General features: G+C 35.0%; 1 pseudogene; it reads left to right on the forward strand.

Annotated features, from left to right (window-relative positions):
- The first annotated feature begins 2,345 nt into the window (after positions 1-2,345).
- Positions 2,346-5,152, forward strand: LOC108725216 (putative nuclease HARBI1; annotated as a pseudogene).
- Positions 5,153-5,903: the final 751 nt, after the last annotated feature.

A 5,903-nucleotide genomic window follows, 5' to 3' on the forward strand; every position in this document is an offset into this window, starting at 1 on the left:
TGCTTGCCGAGCGATTGAACATGATTGGTTGGCTCCATAGGTAAGAACTAATCATGTTCAGTCGCTCGGTGAGCAGGCTAACTGCTTTACAGACTTAAAAGCGCTCTATTGTTTCGAAAACAATGAACATTTAGAAAATCGAGATCCTCAAAAAATCTGAGCCCCTCAAACAATCCGGGCCTGTGCGGGCCCAGTAAGCGTGCTGCTTGGTATGCAGTGGATTCCGAGCCAGCACACAGTCCCTGATATATACATCAACCAGCTTTTCCAACGTTTTAAGAACGAACGAGGTCAAGCTGATCGGTCTAAAGTCTTTAGCAGTGATATGGTTCGTCCGCCCAGCTTTGGGAATAAAGACGACTTTCGCCCTTCTCCACACTCAGGGGGTGTAACCGAGAGCTAGACAGCCCCTCAACGTCCTCGTGAGGGGCAAGATTATCTGCCCCAGCCCTCTTTGAAGGAGAGCCGGGAAAATAAAGTCGGGCCCCGCTGACTTGAACGGTTGAAAGGAGCCAATCGCTCATCTAACTCTAGTTGGCCTCACTATTTCTGCCGTTAACTTCCAATCGTTGGCACATGCCCTGAAGGAACCTCCGCCAACTTTCTCGCACATCCCTCCGGAAACCAGGAAAGCTGGCTTCCAGGTGCTCCAGGCATCTTTCTCCGGATACCATGATACCGTCTGACATTTGAACTGCCTCCAATGCAGCGTCTGGGTTCCTGGACAGAAATCTGCAAAGCCTGGCAGTGGCCGATATTCCCTCCACCGACTCGCAGAAATCCCGCCAGCTCTTCTTCTTTGCTTCTACCACAGAATCTATACTCCTTCTGAATCTTCCTGTAAAGATCCCAGTCGGAGGGCCGGCCCGTGTTCCTCGCCTTGTTCCAGGCTCTTCGAGCCTTGACCCTGAGGCTCTGCAGCCGTGGGTCCACCAGGGGGTGGTTCCTTTGTTGTTGATGACTGTCCTGGCCGGGCAATTCGCCTCATAGGAGCCAACCAGAGCCCTTTGCAGATGATCCCGGCACAAACCACCTCATGTGATAGATAATAGGCCTTCTTTGCCTCCCGAACTATATTTTGCACACTGTTTCTAAAGGTTTTGAAGTTTTCATAGCTAGCATCATTTCGGTTTCGTTTCCAAATTCTTCGCAGTTTATCCCTTTCACACATAAGCCTCCTAATATCCTCAACCAGGTTGCCGGAAGATTCCTATAAAAAACTCTGCGCACGGAAGCATGTTTGTCAAAATATTAAAGGAATTTTCTATTAAAAATATTTACCTTTTCCTCTATATAACTGGATGACATAAGCTCCGTCCAATCACACTCTTTAATTCAGTGAGAAAGTTTTGTTCATTGAAGTTTTAGAAATCTCTGTACATAACCATTTTAGGCGAGCGACATGAATGCGGTATGTTATGCTAATAATATCACGTGCCGACAAAAAAGGAAGCGCCATTTTCTTATGCGTCTCAAGTTTACTTTCATCATCTATAATAGATCAAGAAAGTACTGGAATTCCTTACACGATGTGTTGCTCCATACGGCACTAAATACATATTTTCTGACTCAATAAAATTGTTCAACTGTGTACTGTCATATGTATTCATCAACATGTTCTCATTAAAGTCTCCAATAATAACTGAGTGGCGATATTTTATTTGCAACTCTAAAAACAGATTCTGTAGTTCCTGCAGTTATCCGCAATTTGGAGGTCAATAAACAACGGCCATAAGTATTTAAAAGAGTCTAGTGATTCGGATTCAGAATTAGCCGAAATTATATATGATTACTTGAAGTATGAATAAATAAATGTGACTACAAAAAGCTGACTACAAAAAAATTATAAATCTACTCACTACTTCTTGCTTTCTCAGCATCTTCTATACCGAAATATTTATTTTAAATTTAGTATTACTCTCAGCATCAATTGAAATTAACTCCTCCATCTTTTCCGCCATCTTTGTGCTGTAACTGCCTCACCTCTTCAACCACAGCAGCCGCAGCAGGAAATGACGACAAAATTATTGACGTCTTTACTCTCTGGCAGCACTGCCACAGCGTGCTACGATGATTTTTGGAACGGTGTTGACAGTGCTGCCAGCACTGGCAAACAATTTTGGAACACAGCCGTTGTGTTTTGAAACAGCATTGCAGTGCACTGGCAGTAGTCTCGCGAGACCACTCGAGCGGAGCGGCATAATGTATGTACGTCTCGTCTCGCTTCGAGTGTTGCTCTAATTTTTTTAAAAAACATTGCCGAATGCCGGCTTCGACTACGTATTTGCATCAAAGAAAAAGTAGAGTGGCACTTGGCATTCTTGGCAGTAGTGTAAACAAACGCCATGGATAAACGCTCTAAATTATCAATAAACTTAATAGCATTAGAAATTTTGATCGAAAGTAGCAGCAATAATTCTTCCGAAGATGAACTAATTATGAGATTGCCAATTCAAGTTCGACCTCGTGTTAAAAATTATATGGACACAGTCAATGAATATTCGGATATAAAATTTAAGAGTCATTTTCGGTAATATTAATAATATATGTATAATAATAATACTGTATAGAGAACTTTATGTATAATGCTTCGAAAGTCAACATTTATGATTGTTTTTATTACGCAAAATATGGAAACAATCTTACTAACATTTTGAATATAAAAAAGTTATGTAATTAGTTAACTTCTTTTAAAATTAGTGAATTTCTTCAATTACAGGATATCGCGTGTAGTATTTACATATATATTAAATTCAATAAAACCCAGCTTAGAAAAGCAATCTAATGGATATGGACGGTGTCCAATTCCTCTAGACATACAATTACTAGTAGCACTATGGACTATGGCAACACCTGACTCATATCGGTAATTGTATAATATATAAATTAAAAAATTATATTAAATATGTATTAACACTAAGTTTATTATACATATATATTCTGCGTTCAATTAATAGATCAGTTTGTGACCGATTCAATATTGGACGAGCAACTGCTTGGCGTACTAATAGAAAAGTCTGCTCAGCAATTTATTCTTTAGCACATAAATTTATTAAATGGCCTGATGCAGAGGAACAGAATATACATGGATGTACAATACAAATATAAGTTTCCAAAAGTATTTGATGCCATAGACGGTACCCACATACATATCATAAACCAAAGAAACATACAGAAAGTTATGTAAATCGAAAAGGTTATTATTCAATACAGTTACAAGTAAGTGAAATATTTATTGTAATTAATATAACGTAATAACTACGGTAAAATTTTTATTAGATTGATAAATGTTTTAATATTTGTTGTAGGTTATCAGGGAATGGAAAGTTACTATTTAAAAGTAACAAGTTACAGTTACTCGTTACCGAGTAGAAAAAGTAACTAGTTACAGTTACTAGTTACCGATTTTTAAAAATAACTCGTTACAGTTACCGTTACTTGAAAAAGTAACTTTTCGTTACTTTTCCGTTACTTTTTTAAAATCGACGACCACCAATCACAGCAGACGAGTGCTTGGAGGCTTTCCACAGTCTCAAGCGCTATGAGTGGCTTGTGTCTATTTGTCTAATCGATGTCCAATCGTAGAGATGTAAACGATGGAAAAATTCTAGAATTTTAGGGTAAAAAATTTGGGAAATGGTTTTTTTCCTTCGGCTTTGACAGTTTTTTTACTCGGATATTTTTTTAACATTTCACGATTTCAACGCTGTATTATTGCTCCAGAATTTAATTTTTGCATTTATCCGTAAGATTTCTGTGTGAAAATAGTTACAAAGTTATAATATAGTATAATGTCGATGACTATAAATATACCTTACTTTTCACTATTATTTGAATGACATTTTACTTCTGTATACTGTACTTCAATTTTAAAAGTGAAGTAAGTATTCCATACTTGTATTATTAATACAAATAATACTTTACTAGACTAATTGACACTATTTTTTGTCGTATACTGTGATTATACATATTCTAAATTTAAATTATAGTGAGACAACGTTCATCGAATCTCTAACTACGCTTAAATCAATATTATATTGGGATGTTGTCTTAAAATAATTAAAATATAGAGTACAATTATAATCAATATGCAACAAAACAATATCTATTATGCTTATAAAGTATTATCTGTATTTATAACATCATTTATTTAGCCTTTAAATATATGAAATGTCTGTCCTTCCAATATATTGAAATAACTTGTTTTTTTATGAATTTTATGTAATTTAATAAAAAATATTTACAGTAAAATTAACGTTATTTACAGTAAAATTAACGTTATTTACAGTAAAAAAACTAATTGTTTGCTTGATACTTTTCTCCGAAGTAAAAAATACCGTTTTTTACATCTCTATTTAATCGTGTGCTAAGTAACGATGAAAGTAAATGTAAAATTCGTTACCGTTACCAAAAAGAAAAAGTAACGCAGTTATCAGTAAAGTTACCCAAAAAGTAACTTGTAACTGTAACTTCGTTATATTATAAGTAACGAGTTACTTCCATTCCCTGTAGGTTATATGTGATTCCAGCTTAAAATTCATACACTGTTATGCAGGACAACCAGGATCTGTGCATGATATGCGTGTATTCCGATTAAGTGGCATCCAATCTATGTGCATAGAAAATTATTTTCCACATAATAGTCATTTAATTGGTGATGCTGTTTATGCTTTGCAAAAACATGTGATGGTGCCTTATAAGAACAATGGCCATTTGTCAGAAGAGCAAATAAATTTTAATCGAAGTCTATGTTCGGCCCGTGTAATGATTGAAAGAGCCATCGCTCTTTTGAAAGGACGTTTTCGAAGTCTTTTAGATAAATTGTATATGAAACGAACGGATCTCATACCACAATACATTATTGTTTGTTGTGCTGCATAATATTTGTATTTTACATGAAGATTTCATAATAGATGATATCATAATTGCCGAAATAGATAATATTGCCACGATTCAACATGATGTTGATGAAATTAATCCTCAAGATAAAGAAGAAAGCATTCAAAAAAGAAATGCACTAACATACATGTTGAACGAAAGATTATAAACCAAAGTAAAAAAATGTTTTTTGTTCACTTTTAACGACCCTCCTTGGTCCCAACATTCTTTTCACTACTTTCCTAGTCCAATAGGATCACTGTTGTCTGATTGTACTTTTCAAAGGGTGCACTGTTTCAACATTCAAGAATACGTTTTTAAATATATGATCCTAAACATTTTTTATACGTGTTAAAATTTGAAACAATAATTCAAAATTCGCTGAAATCTTCAAATGTCCCATTGAACCAAGGAGGGTTAATATTTAATGTATAATAGTTAATACTTAATACAGATAATACTTAATGTAATAATTCGTACTTAATATAGTTTGTACTTAATGTAATTAATATTTAAAATGTACATAAAGTATATGTCAGAAGATTTGCCAGTTATCATGATTAATTGCTAATGCCAATGTTTCATAAACCTTAGCATTCACTTTATCAGAACGAGAAGTGCACTGATACTGAGCTGTTCCTCTGGAAAATTCCTTTTACAATATATAAATGCTGTTGAGAGGGAGAGGGAAATTTCTCCTCTCCTTCTCAACAGTGTTTATATAAAGGAACTTCTCCAGAGAAACAACTCATATCAGTGCGCTCCTCGTCTTGATGAACTGCAAGGTTTATGAAACGTTGGCATTAGCAATTAATCATGACACGACGATAACCCAAAATAAATCAATTTTTTCTTTATATTATGCGTTTCTTTTTTCTGCATGAAGTTTTTTATATTTCAACAATAAATGCTTCAATGTAAGTTTTTTATTTGTATATGCCAATACATAAAAAAGTCTCTGGCATTTTTAAAGTGAATATCCGTGAAGACTCAAAAGTATTATTGTATATAGTGTACATTTTAAG

Source organism: Mycetomoellerius zeteki, unplaced genomic scaffold (genome assembly GCF_001594055.1).
Source record: "Mycetomoellerius zeteki isolate Tzet28-1 unplaced genomic scaffold, Tzet1.0 scaffold1078, whole genome shotgun sequence".
NCBI lineage: Eukaryota > Metazoa > Arthropoda > Insecta > Hymenoptera > Formicidae > Mycetomoellerius > Mycetomoellerius zeteki.